The sequence below is a fragment of the Hylobates moloch genome, unplaced genomic scaffold (assembly GCF_009828535.3).
Source record: "Hylobates moloch isolate HMO894 unplaced genomic scaffold, HMol_V3 SCAFFOLD_12, whole genome shotgun sequence".
In the NCBI taxonomy this organism is placed as follows: Eukaryota; Metazoa; Chordata; class Mammalia; order Primates; family Hylobatidae; genus Hylobates; species Hylobates moloch.
In genome coordinates this window covers 103,141,541-103,162,062 of record NW_026652287.1, presented here as the reverse complement: position 1 = coordinate 103,162,062, position 20,522 = coordinate 103,141,541, and the positions used below count along the sequence as shown (strand labels likewise).

The following is a 20,522-nucleotide window of genomic DNA, read 5'->3' as shown; positions in this document are numbered from 1 at the left end:
CTACTTGACATCTCCTCTTGGATTTCTTAATAGGCATCTCAAACCTAAGGTGGGCAGTAGAGAATTTTGCACTCTGTTCCCCACCTTGCGAAGAAACTTGTTCCTTCCCATTACTCCACCATCTTAGAAAGCAAGTCCATCTTCACCCAAATGTTCAGGCCAAAAATAGAAAAGCAGCCCTTGGTTCTTTTTGTTTTGTTTTGTTTTGTTTTTTGATACAGGGTCTGGCTCTGTCACCCAGGCTGGAGTGCAGTGGTGTGATCATAGCTCACTGCAACCTCCGACTCCCAGTCTCAAGTGATTCTCATGCTGCATCCTCCTCAGTAGCGAGGACTACGGGTGCGCACCAACATGCCCAGCTAATTTTTGTATTTTTAATAGAGATGGGTTTTGCCGTGTTGGCCAGGCTGGTCTCGAACTCCTGGCCTCAAGTGATCTGCCTCCTTGGCCTCCCAAAATGCTGTGATTGCAAGTGTGAACCACCGCGCCCAGCCAATTCCTCTTTTTCATCACCATCCACATGCAATCTATCATCAGGTCCTATTGGCTCTGTCTTCAAAATAGATTCAGAATCTGTCCACAGCTCTCCCGTCTATGGCGACCACCTCGTTGAAGTCCCCATGGCCTCTTTAGACACTGTCATGCTTCCACTCTGGCCTCTTCTGCCTCCTGCCCCCTAGTTCCTGCTTCACACAGCAGCCAGAGGGATCTTTTTTTTTTTATTGTGGTAAAATATATACAAGATAAAAATTACCATCTTAATCATTTTTAAGGTACAGTTCAGTAGCATTAAGTATATTCAAGCTAGGCCGGGCGTGGTGGCTCACGCCTGTAATCCCAGCACTTTGGGAGACCGAGCCATGTGGATCACAAGGTTAGGAGTTCGAGACCAGCCTGGCCAACATGGTGAAACCCCGTCTCCACTAAAAATACAAAAATTAGCTGGGCATGGTGGCAGGTGCCTGTAATCCCAGCTACTCGGGAGGGTGAGGCCAGAGAATCGCTTGAACCTGGGAGGTGGAGGTTGCAGTGAGCTAAGATTGCACCACTGCACCCCAGTCTGGGCAACAGAGTCAGACTCTGTCTCAAAAAAAAAAAAAAAAAAGTACATTCAAGCTGTGCAATCATCACTACTGTCCATTTCCCGAATTTTTCATCTTCCCAAATTGGAATTGTACCCATTAAATGTGAACCACCCATTCCTCTCTCCCCCGAGCTCCTGGCCAACCACCATTCCATTATCAGTTTCTGTAATTTATTTATTTATTTATTTATCTGAGACACGGTCTGACTCTGTCTCCCAGACTGGAGTGCAGTGGCTCAGTCTTGGCTCACTGTGACTTCCACTTCCCAGGCTCAAGGGATTCTCCCACATCAGCCTCCCGAGTAGCTGAGACTACACGTGCACACAACCACGCCCAGCTAATTTTTTTTTTTTTTTGTAGAGACAGTGTTTCGCCATGTTACCCAGGCTGGGCTTAAACTCCTGGTCTCAAGTGATCCACCTGCCTCAGCCTCCCAAAGTGTTGGGATTACAGGTGTGAGCCACCACGCCCAGCCCAGTTTCTGTGATTTTGACTACATTAATACTTCATGTAAGTAGAATCATACCGTATTTGTTTTTTGTGACTGGCTTGTTTAACTTGGCAGAATGTCCTCAAGGTTAATCCATGTTGTAGTGTATGTCAAAATCTCCTTCCTTTTAAAGATTGCCTGATATTCTTTTGCATACACAGACTATATTTTGTTTACCCATTTATCAGAGGAATTTTTTTTTTTTTTTAAGATGGAGTTTTCCTCCTCGTCACCCAGGCTGGAGTGCAATGGTTCCATCTCAGCTCACTGCAACCTCCACCTCGCGGGTTCAAGCGATTCTCCTGCCTCAGCCTCCTGAGTAGCTGGGATTACAGGCACCCGCTACCACACCCAGCTAATTGTTTTGTATTTTTAGTAGAGACAGGGTTTCACCATTTTGGCCAGGCTGGTCTCGAACTCCTGACCTCAGGTCATCCACCTGCCTCGGCCTCCCAAAGTGCTGGGAATACAGGCGTGAGCTACCGAAACTGGTCCCAGAGGGATCTTATTTAAACTTAAATAGGGTCATGTCACTTTTGTTTAAAACCCTCCATTGCAAACCCTTGTCGCTGGCCTGCACGGTCCCACATGATCTGCCTTCAGACCCAGAGCTCCTTTAGCTTATAGAGTGCCTTTGTGTGTGTTAGAAAAGCATGGCCCTCAGGAGCACTACAGAACTGAGCCAGGGCACACAGCTTGGCAGGCAGATCCAGAGGAATATTCCAGCCACCTCTTCCTGGTTGGCCAGGTGCCTGCATGTCACACACAGGGTTCACACAGGCTCTCAATCCAACACCGTTTCCCTCTTCATCACTATGCTTCAACTTATTGGCCACTATTTTTTTTCTTTTTCTTTTTCTTTTTTTTTGAGGCTGAGTCTCGCTCTGTCATCCAGGCTGGAGTGTAGTAGCTTGATCTTGGCTCATTGCAACCTCCTTCTCCCGGGCTGAAGCAATTCTCCCACCTCAGACTCCTGAATAGTTGGGACAACAGGCACCCACCACCACACCAGTTAATTTTTGTATTTTTAATAGAGACGGGGTTTTGCCATGTTGGCCAGGCTGGTCTTGAACTCCTGACCTCAGGTAATCCGCCCGCCTCGGCCTCTCAAAGTGCTGGGATGACAGGCGTGAGCCACCGCGCCCAGCCTCACGGGTCACTCTTTTAAGTTCCTCTAACACAGCAGTTCTCAAAGTGTAGTCCCCAGACCAGCTGCACAGCATCACCTGGGAGCTTGTTAGAAATGCAGATTCTCGGCCGGGTGCAGTGGCTCACGCTTGTCATCCCAGCACTTTGGGAGACCAAGGCAGGTGGATCACCTGAGGTCGGGAACTTGAGACCAGCCTGACCAACATGGAGAAACCCCATCTCCACTAAAAATACAAAAAAATTAGCCGGGTGTGGTGTCGCACGCCTGTAATCCCAGCTACTCGGGAGGCTGAGGCGGGAGAATCACTTGAACTGGGAGGCAGAGGTTGCGGTGAGCCAAGATGGCACCATTGCACTCCAGCCTGGGCAACAAGAGTGAAACTCCGTCTAACAAAAGGAAAAAAAGAAAAAAAGAAATGCAGATTCTCGGTCTCTGCCTCAGACTGAATCAGCAACTCTAGCAGGGGGCACAAGGCCTCCAGGGCATGCAAAGGCGCACTCCTGTGCATCCGTACCTCCTGCCTGCACTCTAGAATAGTCGCCGCTTCACAGCGTGCTTGGGAGGATTCATGAGTTAATACACGCAAAGCACTCAGAGGGGCTACCTGGCAGGGAGCAAGAATTCAATAAACATTCGCTATTCTCACTTAACCTCCAGTGCAGTCGCTAATAAAAGCAAGCCCAGCTCAAATGCAAAGTTGACTCTTCCCTCCCTCCCCACATCCATGCAACAAAAACAGCTTGTTTCACCACAGGCTATTGTCTGCTCAGCATTTGTTCACTTCATACAAACTGGACACCTATAATGAGACAGATGAAATGTTGTATGGGCACAAAGGACACAAGGGTGGACAGAGTACACAGAATCAGTGTCCAGCCAGAGTTTAGGGCCTAGCACAGTGGGTGAGGGCAGGGCTCCAAACCCACCCAACATGCCCCAGCCGAGAGAGCCTGGGGATCTCAGCTCATCAGCGTCTTCACTTGAATGGAGGTCATAACGCACTCAGAGAGTTGGGATTGGGGGTGGGCGTGGTTAATAACGGCCCAAGGGCCCAATAAGGAGCGGGTCCTTTTTTGTTTTGTTTTGTTTTTGTTTTTGTTTTTGTTTTTTTTGAGACGGAGTCTCGCTCTGTCGCCCAGGCTGGAGTGCAGTGGCGCAATCTCGGCTCACTGCAAGCTCCGCCTCCCGGGTTCACGCTATTCTCCTGCCTCAGCCTCTCCAAGTAGCTGGGACTACAGGCGCCCGCCACCACGCCCGGCTAATTTTTTGTATTCTTAGCAGAGACGGGGTTTCACCGTGGTCTCGATCTCCTGACCTCGTGATCCGCCCGCCTCGGCCTCCCAAAGTGCTGGGATTACAAGCGTGAGCCACCGCGCCCGGCCTAGCTTTTTTTTTTTTTTTGAGATGGAATCTCGCTCTGTCACCCAGGATGGAGTGCAGTGGTGCGATCTTGGCTCACTGCAACCTCTGTCTCCTGGGTTCAAGTGATTCTCCTGCCTAAGCCTCCCAAGTGGCTGGGATTACAGGCACGCGCCACCACGCCTGGCCAATATCTTTTGTATTTTTAGTAGAGATGGGGTTTCACCATGTTGGCCAGGCTGGCCTCGACCTCCTGATCTCAAGTGAGGCCCGCCCACCTCAGCCTCCTGAAGTGCTGGGATTACCAGCGTGAGCCACCCTGCCCAACCAGGAGCAGGTCCTTATTGGTGTAAGCCAATCTTCCTGTGCCCCTTCTCCTTGCCAGCGATTGGTTGACGCTCACGTGTATGACACTATGCTGGCCAATGAAACCTGAAGGCAGATTTGCTGGGGCACTGCTGGGAAAGGTTTTCCCAACTCTTAAGCAACTGATAAACAGGAAGAAACAGTTGTCCTGGAGCCCTGCCCTCTCTGCAGGTGACACTTCAAGCTGTGGCAGCCACCTGGGTACCATGAGGGCTGGTAGTGGGAGCTTCTCACTTAGGATGGAAGGGAGGGGAGACGGAGGAACCTGGGTCCTTCATGGCATGGTTTGGCAGCTGAATTTTAATCAACAGTGGCTGGACCTGCCCTACCTCCAGGCTTCTCTTGGCATGAAGTAACACGTCCCCTCAAGCCATTTTGAGTCAAGTTGTCTGTTGTTGAAGCCAAAAGTGACAGCAAGTCACACATATCTGGGGCTAGCTTCATGGGATGCAACCTGTGTGGTTGCAGGGTGCCCTGCACTTGGTTGAATGCCCAGCTGTGGCTATCTTGACATTTTTTCTTTTTTTTGAGACGGAGTCTCACTCTGTCACCCAGGCTGGAGTGCAGTGGCGCGATCTCGGCTCACTGCAAGCTCTGCCTCCCGGGTTCACGCCATTCTCCTGCCTCAGCCTCCCAAGTAGCTGGGACTACAAGTGCCTGCCACCATGCCCGGCTGATTTTTTGTATTTTTAGTAGAGATGGGGGGTTTCACCGTGTTAGCCAGGATGGTCTCGAACTCCTGACCTCGTGATCCACCCACCTCGGCCTCCCAAAGTGCTGGGATTACAGGCGTGAGCCACCGTGCCCGGCCCGACATTTTTTTTTTAAAGAAATAAGGTCTCACAAACTCCTGGCCTCACGAGATCCTCCTGCCTCAGCCTCCTGAGTAGCTGGGATTACAGCTACCACACCCAGCTTGAAATTCTTAATCCTTTTTTTTTTTTTTTTTTTTTAAACACAGGGCTCTGCATTTGAATTTTGTCCTGGGTCCTGTTTACATAAATATCACCTTGATGATCTGTGCAATGTTGGCACACCATCGTTTAAGACAGGGCCTAATGTATGGTAAGTGGACCATAAATCTTGGTGAGGAATGAAATGAAGGAACGACTTCCCGGAAATGTCCTTCCTCCAATTCTTCATCTGGTAACATCATATAATCCTCTGTGATCAGATGTCCCCTCCTCCAGGAAGCCTTCCCAGACCACCCCCACACCTGTAAGTCTGGTCCAAGTGCCTCACTGGAGCTTCCGCGGAGCCCCCTCTTTCTCCATTTCATATACTATTTTTGGGTGACTGCTCCGCCCACCACATGCTGAGCGACTCAGCAACAGAGACCAACCCTCCTTGCCTGCTGTACCCACCTCCTGGCTTGGGGCCTGCCTGTGAATGATAAATAAGAGTGAAGGCAAGTGGTTCTTACCCTGCTTCCCAGGCCTGAGGGCGAGAGTTCCTTTGACAGCAAAGTTAGCTCATACCTTCCAGCTTCTCGGCTTCTTTGCAGCTCTGCTATAATTATTACCCCAAATAATAATTAAGGTTTTTCTCTTTGTATGGTGCTTTGAAGCAGTAAGATCCCCCAGGGCAGGGATGGGGCTTGGTTCATCTCTGGAGGCTCGGGTTGTGTTTATGGGTGAGTGGATGATGGATGCATGAGTGAGTGTGTGGCGGGGAGAACTAGCAGAAGAGGGGATGGCGTATGGATGTCAGTCTGTGTCTCGCAGTGCGGGCTCCCAGGGGGCTGGATCTGAACCTGAGTCATCGTTGGCTTCCCAGGCCACAGGAAACGTTTGAGAAAGGATAATGAAATTAATGAACGAATTGCTTAATGATGGATCACACTGCCCGTTATCTGATTTCCCCCTCATGCTCCCTCCACGAGGCAGCAGAGCTTGTCAGAGAATCACCCCACTTTTTTTTTTTTTGAGACAGAGTCTCGCTCTGTTGCCCAGGCTGGAGTGTATTGGCACAATCTGGGCAGTGAGCAAGCTCCACCTCCCGGGTTCATGCCATTCTCCTGCCTCAGCCTCCCAAGTAGCTGAGACTACAGGCGGCCGCCACCGCGCCCGGCTAATATTTTGTATTTTTAGTAGAGACGGGGTTTCACCATGTTAGCCAGGATGGTCTCGGTCCCCTGACCTTGTGATCCGCCCATCTCGGCCTCCCAAAGTGCTGGGATTACAGGTGTGGCCATCGAGCCCGGCCTGAGAATCACCCCATTTTGCCGTTGGGATAATCGAGGCTCAGTGGAGCAGATGTACTTTCCCAGGTGACACAGCAAGAGACCCGGGTTTTAAGGCCAGCAGCAGGTGTCCTGAGCCTCTCTCACAGATGAGGAAACTGAGGCTCAAGAAGGGCATTCTAGCCGGGCACGGTGGCTCATGTCTGTGATCCCAGCACTTTGGGAGGCTGAGGTGGGTGGATCACCTGAGGTCAGGAGTTTGAGACCAGTCTGGCCAACATGGTGAAACCGCGTCTCTACTAAAAATACAAAAATAAGCCGGGCATGGTGGCCCATGCCTGTAACCCCAGCTACTCGGGAGGCTGAGGCAGAAGAATTGCTTGAACCCAGGAGGCGGAGGTTGCAATGAGCCAAGATCGCACCACTGGACTCCAGCCTGGGCAACACTGTGAGACTCTGTCTCAAAAAAAAAAAAAAGGCATTCTGAGGTCCCCGCCCAGCTCAGGCAGCAGGTTTTCCACCAGCCAGATATATCCTCTTCCTTCCTTAGATGTTCAGAGAGTGAGCAGGGCCTACAGGAGAAGGGAGTCAAGCTGACCTTACCCTCACTGCCAAGGCAGAGAAGAATTCCTTGGAAATTCTTCCCAACTGTATCTCGCAATGTCTGGCCGGAGTGAACGCGGCTTCCGTCTCACCCCCACTTCCACCCCTTTACTCTCTGGAGAGAAATCTCTCCTGTTGGAGATTGAAGCTGCATTTCCCAGACCTCTGGAGAGCTAGAGTTCTGGGCTGAATTGGGTTTGCTAATTAAGTGCACTCAAGTAAGATGCGGAAAGCCGATCAAGGGCCAAAAGAACCACTGGCAGTGAGGTTTATTTATCTTGGTTCAGCAAGGGAGGACGCATTCCGGGGATCACTGTACAAAGAGTCAGAGAGGCCTTTCAGAGCCTTAGGGCTTGCGCTAGAGGGCTCTGCCGGGGTTGGGGGAAGTGGAGAGTAGTTCTAATGAAGGCTTAAGAAGCAGGGCAATGCACTGATTGGATTCCTCTATAATTTTCTTTTTCTTTTTTTTTGAGACAGTCTCGCTCTGTCGCCCAGGCTGGAGTGCAGGGGCGCGATCTTGGCTCACTGCAACCTCAGCCTCTCAGGTACAAGGGATTCTCATGCCTCAGCCTCCCGAGTAGCTGGAATTATAGACGCAGGCCACCATACCCAGCTAATTTTTGTATGTTTAGTAGAGACAGGGTTTTGCAACATTGGCCAAGCTAGTCTCGAACTCCTGGCCTCTTGTGATCCACCCGCCTTGGCCTCCCATAAGTGCTGGGATTACAGGCGTGAGCCACCGCACCCGGCTTCAATTTTTTTGCTAATTACAGAGATAGGGGCTTGTTATGTTGCCCAGGCTGATCTTGAACTCCTGGCCTCAAGTGATCCTCCTGCTTCAGCCTCCCAAGTGGCTGGGATTACAGGTGTGAGCCACCATGCCCAGCTCTTCTCTTTAATTTTTGCCCTGAAGGCAGGAAGATAGCGCAGGGTTGCGTTTTCAATGGTAAGGAAGCAGCAGTAAAGAATGAGATGATGTCAGAGGAAGGAAGGTGTTGAAGTTTTTGCTGTTGTGGTGTGACTCTTTATACAGAACACAATTTTTTTTTTTTTTTTTTTTTTTTGAGACCGAGTCTCGCTCTGTCGCCCAGGCTGGAGTGCAATGGCGCGATCTTGGCTCACTGCAACCTCCGCCTCCCAGGTTCAAGCGATTCTCCTGCCTCAGCCTCCTGAGTAGCTGGGATTACAGGCGCCCGCCACCACGCCTGGCTAATTTTTGTATTTTATTAGAGACGGGGTTTCACCATGTTGGCCAGTCTGGTCTCGAACTCCTGACCTCGTGATCCACCCGCCTCGGCCTCCCAAAGTGCTGGGATTACAGGCGTGAGCCACCGCGCCCGGCCAAGAACCCTATTCTTGCTTGCTTGGAACATCGTGACTTGGCTGCCAGCAGGGCCCATTTTCATTCCCCCCGTTCTCTTGCCCCTCTTGGGCTGTTCCTCCTGGCAAGTGTAACAGTGGAATATGAGGTGTCTCCACAGCAGGCAGTCAGGGCCGTTCTCTGACTTCCTGTGCGTCAAGTGGCAGCTTTTGGCCCCTGGATCCCAGCTTTGGGGATGTGTTCTGGAACTCAGAGCTACAGGTGAGTCCTCAAAGGCGGTGGCTCCTTGCTGGGACAGTTCTATGTGGTTCTCTGAGTTATCGCAGGAGGCTTGGCCCATTCAACAATTTTGTGAACATTTAATTCCCTATATTAAACCCTTTGGTAGATAAAATACCTGGGGTGGGGTCTATTTGCCTGTTTTCTCTCTCAAACCCAGACTGAGACACTCCTCCATTCCACTTTAGACAATCGCCATAATGGTAATAACTACTCACGGTTATGAGCACTTCCTATGTGTCTGAGCCCCGGGTTTAGCGGCTTTATGCATCTCATTTAGCACTGGCCACACCTGTGAGGTTTTTGCCCTAACAGGGTCAGAGGATATAGGGTACATTATCCAAAGAGTCATCTTCTGGCCAGGCGTGATGGCCCACGCCTGTGATCACAGCATTTTGGGAAGCCGAGGCAGGCAGATCACCTGAGGTCAGGGAGGTCAGGAGTTCGAGACCCGCCTGGCCAACATGGTGAAACTCCGTCTCCACTAAAAATACAAAAATTAGCCAGGCGTGGTGGTGCACACCTGTAATCCCAGCTACTCAGGAGGCTGAGGCAGGAGAATTGCTTGAACCCTGGAGGCGGAGGTTGCAGTGAGCCAAGATCGCACCACTGCATTCCAGCCTGGGCGACAGAGCGAGACTCCATCTCAAAAAAAAAAAGAAAAAAGAAAAACAAAAAGGCATCATCTGATTGCTGCCAAGAATGAAGTTATCACAGCAGTAAAAACGTCCACTGGTGAGACCCACAGAGTGCAAACGCCCCCTCTTTATAACTGTGCTGTAGAAGTCACATCGGGGAAATTCTACAAACCCACACCTCATTCATGTTTTGATTTTTCTAAGAATCGGGGCATACATTCATCATTGCAATTGTTGCTTACATTTTGTTAAATATACAACAAAATCAACGTGGAGTCGATTCTCAGTGTTCCTGGCAATTCTGTCAAGTCACCGTGAACATCTCATCAGTGAACACTGAACCAACGCTCCTCGGGAAACACTGCATTAGCTTCCTGTGAGCCTCCGGCCACGTGTTCATCAACACAAGCCTTACTTTACGTATGTTTTTATTTAAACATCTCTTTGTTGATGCATTGTTTTCTGTTTTTGTTTTTTGTTTTGTTTTGTTTTTTGAGATGGAGTCTCGCTCTGTCGCCCAGGCTGGAGTTCAGTGGCATAATCTTGGCTCACTGCAAACTCAGCCTCCCGGGTTCAAGTGATTCTCCTGCCTCAGCCTCCTGAGTAGCTGAGACTATAGGCGTGTACCACCATGCCCGGCTAATTTTTGTATTTTTAGTAGAGGTGGGGTTTTGCCATGTTGGCCAGGCTGGTTTCGAACTCGACCTCAGGTGATTCACCTGCCTCGGCCTCCCAAAGTGCTGGGATTACAGGTGTGAGCCACCGCACCCAGCCATTGTGTCTTTTTTTTTTTTTTTGAGACGGAGTCTCACTGTGTTGCCCAGGCTGGAGTGCAGTGGCACGATGATCTTGGGTCACTGCAACCTCTGCCCCCCAGGTTAAAGCAATTCTCTGCCTCAGCCTCCTGAGTATCGGGGACTACAGGTGCCTGCCCCCATGCCTGCCCCCATGCCCGGCTACTTTTTTGTATTTTTAGTAGAGACGGGGTTTCACCATCTTGGCCAGGCTGGTCTTGAACTCCTGACCTTGTGATCCACCTGCCTTGGCCTCCCAAAGTGCTGGGATTACAGGCGTGAGCCACTGTGCCCGGCCCACTGTGTCATTCTTATGCCTTTGCATCCTTAGAGCTTAGCTCCCGCTTATGAGCGAGAACATACGATGTTTAGCTTTCCATTCCTGAGTTACTTCACTTAGAATAATAGTCTCCAGTCCCATCCAGGTCGCTGCATATCACAGTCTTCTCATGCTTAGGAACACTAGCTAGCACTTCAACACTACACTTGGGGGCCATTTAAACAGCAAAATCACCAAGAGAAAGCATAAAAATGTGGAAAATGTGGCACTCAATGGACTGAGAAGGATGTTTGTTTACAGTGTGAGAGCTGAAAGGGGAAGGCAGGGGCTGCCTTGTTCAGTCTCAGCAGGGAACTTGCACATTAAGCCAGTGGTTTTTCTTTTTTTGGTGTGCTGCTCTAAGCATGTCTGTGAATGACCAGCAAAATCACGAAAGCACTGCGAGTACTAACGGTGAGGTTACAAATAAATGTGAGTGAGTCGGCAGATTCACAAATATGGAATCCACAAATAATGAAGATGATGCACTGTATTTTATTTTATTTTATTTTTTGAGACAGAGTCTTGCTCTGTCACCCAGGCTGGAGTGCAGTGGCGTGATCTCGGCTCACTGCAACCTCCACCTCCCAGTTCAAGCGATTCTCCTGCCTCAGCCTCCTGAGTAGCTGAGATTACAGGCGTACGCCACCACACCTGGTTAATTTTTGTATTTTTTAGTAGAGATGGGTTTTGCCATGTTGGCCATGCTGGTCTCGAACTCCTGACCTCAGGTGATCCATCCTCCTCAGCCTCCCAAAGTGCTGGGATTACAGGCATGAGCCGCTGCACCCGGCCCGTATTTTCTTTCTTTCTTTTTTTTTTTTTTTGAGATGGATACTCGCTGTGTCGCCCAGGCTGGAGTGCAGTGGTGCAATCTCAGCTCACTGCAACCTCCACCTCCTGGGTTCAAGCAATTCTCTGCGCCAGCCTCCCGAGTAGCTGGGATAACAGGTGCTTGCCACCACGCCCAGCTAATTTTTTTGTATTTTTAGTAGAGATGGGGTTTCACCATCTTGGCCAGGCTGGTCTTGAACTCCTGACCTCGTGATCCACCCACCTTGGCTTCCCAAAGTGCTGGGATTACAGGCATGAGCCACCACACCTGGCTCGGCCCGTATTTTCTTAAAATGATGTTTTTTTGTTGTTGTTTCATTTGTCGAGAATCCTAAACAAACATGGAAATAACTGTCTTGCATAAATATAAAATACGGGCTGCTGTATTAAGTGATCTTTTCCCAGTGCCAGTTACTCTGGGACATTGAGGACCTCCTGTGCTATTTCTGGCCATTCCACAGAGGCTAGGAGGGGCCCAAAGCCTCTCTCTCTCTCCTCACCACACTGCGCAGCCTTCAGGAGATGGGGCTGAGAATTATGGCCCAGGCTGTCTGACCTTCACAAAGACTGGTGCCACTTCTCCAAGCAGCCCCTTTGGGTAGGCAGGGGTCTGTGAGATCTAACCAGCAACCTTGGCCAGGCACGGTGGCTCACGCCTGTAATCCCAGCACTTTGGGAGGCTGAGGCGGGTGGATCACGAGGTCAGGAGATCGTAGACCATCCTGGCTAACACGATGAAACCCCGTCTCTACTAAAAATACAACAAAAATTAGCTGGGCGTGGTGACGGGCGCCTGTAGTCCCAGCTACTCGGGAGGCTGAGGCAGGAGAATGGCGTGAACCTGGGAGGCGGAGCTTGCAGTGAGCCGAGATCGCGCCACTGCACTCCAGCCTGGGTGACAGAGCGAGACTCCATCTCAAAAAATAAAATAAAATAATAAAATAAAGTAAAATAGCCAGCAGCCTCAGACATTTTACTGTGTGCAATAATGTCAGGAAAAACTGCCCCAGATAAATAAACTCCTGCAGCAACAAGAAGAAAACAGGTAGAAGTATTCCTCTAAACCACTTGGAATTTATACAGAATTTTTATGGCACTGGGAACAATCCATCACCTGGAGAGAAAGTTTAACAGGGTTTACGATTTATTTAAGAGCTCTCGTTAATTTTTCATCACATTTTGTCTTTACCACAGAAGGATTCGCTTGAAATGAACTGAAGCCTAAAGGGCCATAATATATTTTTCTCATTAAATGAAAATAAGCTTTGTAGTTAAGGAGGTCTTCGGGTGTTTGGTTTGGTCCATCTTTTTCTCTTTGGCATCACGAGTTTTAGAGGACAGGCCGAGTGCGGTGGCTCACACCTGTAATCCCAGCACTTTGGGAGGCTGAGGCAGGTGGATCATGAGGTCAGGAGTTCGAGGCCAGCCTGGCCAACATGTTGAAACCCCGTCTCTACTAAAGATATAAAAATTAGCTGGGTGTGGTGGCGGGCGCTTGTAATCCCAGCTACTTGGGAGGCTGAGGCAGGAAAATCGCTTGAAACTGGGAGGGGGACGTTGCGGTGAGCGGAGATCACACCACTGCACTCCAACCTGGGGTAAAGAGCGAAACTCACTCTCAAAAAAAAAAAAAAAGCTTTAGAGGACAAAGTGCAATGGACGGACAATTCCATTTAAACTGAGGATTTATTCTTTAATAAATGTATTTAGAAATGCATTTCAATAAGATAAATATTTGATGATTATTATCCTTATTATTTTTGAAATAGGGTCTTGCTCTGTCACCAAGGCTGGAGTGTGGTGGCACCATCATGGCTCACTGCAGCCTCAACCTCCTGGGCTCAAGCAATCCTCCTGTCTCAGCCTCCTGAATAGCTGGGACCACAGGCTTGCGCCACCACACCTAATTTTTTTTTTTTGTAGAGATGGAGTCTTGCTATGTTGCCTAGGCTGGCCTCCAACTCATGGCTTCAAGTGATCCTCCTGCCTTGGCCTCCCAAAGTGCTGGGATTACAGATGTGAGCCACCACGCCCAGCCAACATTTCATTCTTAGAGAAGAAATGCAGATTTATGCATTCGTATATCCTCTTGGAAGCATGTACACACATTTACATATGTATCTATCTTCCATTTCCAGCACCTACCCTATGAGATTGATGTGAGGGTTAAATGCCATATGGTAATTGCAGCTGGAGAAATTTGGGTTATCTTATTAATTCTCTGGACAGTGGCGAACACAGCATGAGGGGAATGCCTGTGGCTACCTGGACCCTTCCTGCAGATCTCTTATTTTGGCTCTGGACACCCACCCTTGTCTGTAGTCACTGTACCCATGCTGTCCTGGAAGGAGAATAGGGCACCCCTTCCGTCCTCTCCTTCCACGTGGCTTATGAGAGCTGGTTCCACCCTGCTCCAGGAGTGGACATGTGACTCTGGACTGGCCAATCAGAACCCCCACCCCTGCCTGGCCCTTGTGATTGGCTCAGGTGAGCCAATCAGATTCAGGGAAATAATAGAAGGGTGGGGCAGTGAGGGCAACCTCGGCCCTGCAGTGGCCTTTATTCCCCACGGTGTAGGGATGGAAACCAAAGAGGTCCGCAAAGCCCAAACAGCGGGCCAGGCCTGGGGCCCTGCGCTCCCGGATCCAACCAACCACGCCCCAAGGTGTCCAGCTTCAGCTTCTGGTGTTTGTTGCTGCTGTTTGTTTTCAGTTACCCAAGCCAATAAGGTTTTCTTTCTCCTTTTTTAACCTCCAATCCGTTTGAGCTGCATTTGTCTCATGCAACCTGAAACGTGCCACCGCTGCAATCATCACGTCCCACGTCCTGCCATCCAGATTTCCCAGAGCCCCACTCAGCATGTCTCTGTCCCGTCGGTGTGCATGGGGCACAGGCCGGAATGGTTGGTCTGAGGCAGGGTCGCTCTGCTTCCTCAAAGCCCCTCCCTCTGTGCCCCAACCGCAGCAGCTGGCACACGGAGGAGGTATGCAAATCTGGCAAGATGGGTGAAGAACGTTATAGGAGGCGGCCAAAGGGTTATCCACATAGGCTTGCCATATTTAGCAAATTAAAATACAGGATGCATTTAAAATGCAATGTTCAGTCGCATTTATTTCAAATAAAAAACAGAGGTATACATACATCCTATATATATAGATTGGATAAGTACTGGGACTTTTTTTTTTTTAATTATTTTTTTGAGACAGACTTGCTCTGTAGTCCAGGTTGGAGTGCAGATCTTGGCTCATTGCAACCTCCTCCTCCTGGGTTCAAGCAATTCTCCTGCCTCAGCCTCCCGAGTAGCTGGGATTACAGGCCTGGGTCATCATACGTGGCTAATTTTTGTATTTTTAGTAGAGACAGGGTTTCACTGTGTTGGCCAGGCTAGTCTCGAACTCCTGACCTCAGGTGACCTGCCCACCTCGGACTCCCAAAGTGCTGGGATTACAGGAGTGAGCCACCATGCCCAGACGGTATTGGGACATTTTTACGCTAAAAAATTACTCGTCTTTGATCTGGAGTTCACATTTAACTGGGCTTCCTGGAGTCTGCCTGGCATCAATACTTCTCAGACTTTCCCATGGCTAAGAATCCCTTGAGGATTGGGTTAAAATGCAGATTCTGACTGTAGGTTTGGAGTAGGGCCTGGGATTCTGCATTTCTCATGGGTCTGTGGGTGCTGTCAATGCTGCCTGCCGGGGCCCAACTGTATCTGGGAGTAGAGATGAAGATTGAGCATGTTCATCTAAGCAAAGCACCCAGGAGTGTGTCCGGTACACGATGAAAACTCAAGAAGTGTTTGTTAATTATCACGGTAAGGAGGGTCATTTGAAAAGCGTGATTGTGTGCGTTTCTCTGTGTATCAGGGACTTCGAAGCAATTGTACTTCAACAGCTGCAAACTCTCCCTCTCCAATCTGCCAGCTGCAGCTGTTCCTGTCACTCAGCCTAGGGCCACACCCTCAGGAGGAAACCGTGAGACGGTTATAAAGGGCTCCCCAGCAGGAGCTGCCGCCCGTGCCTCTGCACCGGGGACCTCTGACCTTCCATATCGCTACAGCGATGTGTGGCTATTCTGGTCGTCCACCACCCATTCAACGTAGATGGAGGCTTGCGATGCCCAGAGTGCTGGGGGGAGACCTGGGGCTCTTTTGGTTACAAGTGGCAGGAACCCAAAACAGGGCTTTCCTGGAAGAAGTCTAGACTCACTCACTCAAGGGAAGGAAGAGTGGAACGTCCAGCCCTCAGGAAGGTTAGACAGAGTGGAAGCACCTGAGCCCATGGCCTGGGCACTGAACTCAGCTGGGACATTGTCTCCCTCCAACTCTCACCTCTCTGTGAGGCTTCATTTTCTCCTCCTGCAGACTGGCTTCCTCCACACGGTGGGAAGCAAGACTGCCTTGAGCTTTCCAGCCTCTCACATCCCGGCATCTATGCCAGAGAGGTGGACTCTCCAAAGAGAAGGATCCAGAGAAAGCCACTGATGGGCCACCTTGGGTGAAATGATGCTGTTATAGCCATTTGCAATTCTCTCCGTACTCACCATTGCCCCTCAACCCCAATTTTATTCAGACTTGAGGCTTTAAATTCCATCTAGATGCTGATGCACCCCTAAAAGGGAGCTTTACCATTTTTACTGCCTGGCATCTGAAAACTCTGTATTAGGGAAGGGTGAAGCTGCTGTAATAAAGAAACTCACACATTGTAATGGCACATCACATTAGAAGGGTACTTTTTCCTCTAAAAACATTTCAAATTGTAGCTATATATAACATAAAATTAAATGTCTTAACTATTTTTGTGTGTATCTGGGGGGACGGACTTTCACTCTTGTTGCCCAGGCTGGAGTGCAGTGGCCTGATCTCGGCTCACCGCAACCTCCGCCTTCCGAGTTCAAGCGATTCTCCTGTCTCAGCCTCCCGAGTAGCTGGGATTACAGGCATGCACCACCACGCCTGGCTAATTTTTGCATTTTTAGTAGAAACAGGGTTTCACCATGTTGGCCAGACTGGTCTCGACCTCCTGACCTCAGCCAGGAGGCTAATTTTTGTATTTTTAGTAGAAACAGGGTTTCACCATGTTGGCCAGACTGGTCTTGACCTCCTGACCTCAGCCAGGAGGCTAATTTTTGTATTTTTAGTAGAAACAGGGTTTCACCATGCTGGCCAGACTGGTCTTGACCTCCTGACCTCAGCCAGGAGGCCTTGGCCTCCTAAAGTGCAGGGATTACAGGCATGAGCCACCTCGCCTGGCTACGTCTTAACTATTTTTAACTGTGCAGTTCAGTAGTGTTAAACTTATTGACATCTTGTGCACCCATCACCCCAATCCATTTCCAGAACTCTTTTCATCTTGCAAAACCGAAACTCTGTCTCCAATAAACACTAACACCCCATTCCCCTCCCCCCAGCCCCTGGCAACCCCCATTCTACTTCCTGTCTCAAAGAATTTGACTTCTCTAGGTCCCTCATATAAGTGGAATCATGAAGTATGTGTTCTTGTGTGACTGGCTCGTTTCTCTTAGCATAATGTCCTCAAGGTTCATCCATGTTGTAGCGTGTGTCAGAATTTTCTTTCTTTTTAAGGCTAAAAAATAATCCATTGTATTTATTTATTTTTATTTTTTGAGACAGAGTCTGGCTCTGTTGCCCAGGCTCCAGTGCAGTGGCATGATCTTGGCTCAATGCAGCCTGCACCTCCGGGTTCAAGTGATTCTCCTGCCTCAGCCTCCCGAGTAGCTGGGACTACAGGCGCCCGCCACCACGCCTGGCTAATTTTTGTATTTTTAGTAGAGACGGGGTTTCACTATGTCGGCCAGGCTGGTTTCAAACTCTTGACCTCAGGTGATTTGCCTGCCTTGGCCTCCCAAAGTGCTGGGATTACAGGTGTGAGCCACTGCGCCTGGTCTATTCCATTGCATTTATGTGCCACATTTTGTTTATCCGCTCATCTGTCAATGGACACTGGGTTGCTTCCACCTCTTGGCTATTGTGAATAATGCTGCTATGAGCATTGGGTGTACAAGTTAGATGTGTATTTCTTGATCATGTAGCAATCTAGGATAGATGTTAGGTGACAGGACGTGTTTCCACGAGGTGGTCATTCAGGGACCCAGGTTTCTTAGGGCTCCCCTCTTTCTTTAGGGCCTTGAAAGAGCAGGAAGCAGGCATACATATGTTTCTTTTTTTCTTTGAGTTGGAGTCTTACTCTCTTGACCATGCTGGAGTGCAGTGGTGGGATCTCGGCTCACTGCAACCTCTGCCTCCTGGGTTCAAGCCATTCTCCTGCCTCAGCCTCCAGAGTAGCTGGGATTACAAGCGCCCGCCACACCTGGCTAATTTTTGTACTTTTAGTAGAGATGGGGTTTCGCCATGTTGGCCAGGCTGGTCTCGAACTCCTGGCCTCAGTTGATCCGCCCGTCTCGGCCGCCCAAAGTCCTGGGATTACAGGCGTAAGCCACCGTGCCTGGCCAACATACATGTTTCTTAAGAGCATTGGCCCGGAAGAGGTCTGTATTGTTTCCATCCCATTCCATTGGTGAGAACCAATCACAAGGCCACACTTAGATGCCAAGAGGAGTGGAAAACAGAATCCATCGATGGGAAGCAGCATCCCAGGAGTGATTTTGTACTGCGGAAGGGAAGAACAGATGTTAACTGTCAATTAAGCCATGTCTGCTGCAACCCATCCCATGTTTGGGAAACATCCCGGTATTGGTTGGGTTGTCTTAAAGGAGAGACTCAGAATTAACCAATGGTTTCAGTGAGTTAGAAAGTGCTTTTCTCACGTAAAATCTCAGCTGGCACGGAGCCTCTTTCACGAAGCCATCCAGTGTCTAGCTGTCTCCCTGTGTCTTGTTTCTCCTCCGTCCTCAGTGTTGGCTTCCATCTGGTGTGCCAATGAGCTGTTCCCGATCTTGCCGTTAAGTTGTCAATTTGACCAGCGAAGAAGGGGAATGGGCTGGAGAGGGAGGAGGCTGTCCCTCCCAACAACCAGGTCACTGCAGGACACCCACTGAATGATCTGATTCAGAGGAGCACAAGCACGTGACTTTTCTTATAAACAGGTTTCCTCGTGTAGAGTTTGTACCCTAATAATTTGTTTCTATTGCTGTTATAATAGCACTTCACTCTCTTTTTTTTTTTTTTTTGAGACGGAGTCCCATTCTGTCACCCAGGCAAGAGTGCAGTGGCGCAATCTCAGCTCACTGCAACCTCTGCCTCCCAGGTTCAAGCCATTCTCCTGCCTCAGCTTCCCAAGCAGCTGAGATTACAGGTGTCCACCACCACGCCCGGCTAATTTTTGTATTTTTAGTAGAGATGGGGTTTCACTATGTTGGCCAGGGTGGTCTCGAATTCCTGACCTCCTGACGTCCACCTCTGCCTCCCAAAGTGTTGAGATTTACAGGCGTCAGCCAGTGTACCTGGCCACACTTCCTTCTGTTCTAAGATATATTTAAAAATTTACCTTTGTGATATTTCTGAAGGAGGGACACAGATATCCTCCTATTGACACACACGCTTAATACAGCACTGTTCCCCCTACCCCATGGAAAGATGCTATTAAATCAATAATGCACATCTTATGATTGATGCTGACTGAGATTTGAGGGTATACAGTGGCCACAACAATAGACTTATATGTAACACTGCTAATAAGTAATAATAACCACCATCATTTTTGTGAACTTACTATGAGCCAAGTATTGAACTAAGCAGCTCTTACACATATTACCTTGCAGGTTATCTTATTTTTTCCCATTCCACAGATGAGAAATTGAGGCTGAGAAAGGCGTTATTCCACCAGTGAATTATAGCTTCTTATCTTTCTGACTACCAGTGAGGATGATAACAATTATAAGCGATAAGTCATCTGCCACTTAGGTGAGAGTCAGCCAAGTACAGAACAGAGGAGGGACCAGAAGGACCAGCCTGCAAGGACACTATGGTTTGGACAATTATTTTAAAATATGTGTTTTTTGCAAGAATACTAACAGCAACAGCTAACACCCAGTGCGTGCTTACTAGGTGCCTACCTAACGCGGGGGAAGTAGCGGTTTCTCAGGGCTATGACAGGAGGCAGTGTGTACAGTCAAGGGTTAAATACACGAATTTGGAGCCAGACTCCATGGGTGTGGGCCCAGGCTCTGGCATTCTGGGTGTGTGACTTTTGGTAGGTGATTTGACCCCTCACCTGCAACATAGGGATAGGACCTATCATGAGGCCCTAGTTAGGACTAGGACCTAGTGCGTGTGAAGCACTTGGAGGCGCACAATGTATTTTTATTACTTCAGAAAGGAGGAAACTGAGGCCATGGCACCTGAAGCGCAGCACTCTCTGTCCAGTAACTAAGGAACCCGGGGTCTCTGTCCAGTAACTAAGGCAGCTGGACGCGGGCCACCGGGAGGAGCCGCGGCAGAGAAGGGGTTACCATGATAGAGACGGTAGGAGGACCCGGGGTGGCACGAACGTCCCTCTCCGCCACTTCACTCTTTCCTCACGGCGGGCCCGGGGAGCCGGCCGCGCAGGCGCGAGGAGCCCGGGTTGTTGTGGGGGGGGCACCGCCCTAGACACCCGGAAGTCTCCGCCTAACGGGCCCAGCCCGCACCTCCTGTCCGGGAAGGGGGCGGGGCCGAAGCCCCTCGGCGCGGGGCGCCATAGAGCATGGACGGAGGACCTGCGTCCTAGACACTTCCGGAAGTGGCTCCCTCAGGAGCCCGCCGGGCACCATAGAGCTGGGGGCGGCGGCCGGGATAGCGGGCTCGCCTTCCTAGAGCGGCGAGGACAGGGTGGCGGCCCCGGGGGGAGGGCGTAGGGAGAAGGGGGGAGCGGCGCGGGCGGAAGCGGCCGGGAAGGTCACTTCCGGCCTGGGCGCCCGTCCCCCTGACCCCAGGGTCTGAGTCGCCGCTGCCGCCGCTGCCACCATCCGCGAGGCAGGAGAGAGGAGGAGGAGTGCGGCGCGGCGGCCCCGGGACCAAGGAGGTGAGGGGCGGGGGCGGGGCCGGTGCGCTGGGGGCCAAGTGGGCGCGCGCTTCGGGAAGCTGGGCTTGGGCTGGGGGGGGGGGGGGAGACGGGAGGGCGAGCGCGACTAGGCGGCGGGCGC

At 50.2% G+C, this 20,522-nt stretch overlaps 1 protein-coding gene across 1 annotated transcript in view; it reads left to right on the top strand.

Annotated features, from left to right (window-relative positions):
• The first annotated feature begins 20,102 nt into the window (after positions 1-20,102).
• Positions 20,103-20,522, top strand: part of ZNF787 (zinc finger protein 787) — a 33,103-nt gene continuing 32,683 nt past the window's right edge. Inside the window, exon 1 of the mRNA XM_032171262.3 lies at positions 20,103-20,401. The gene's annotated coding sequence lies outside the window, so the exon portion shown is untranslated. The remainder of the gene's footprint in view (positions 20,402-20,522) is intronic.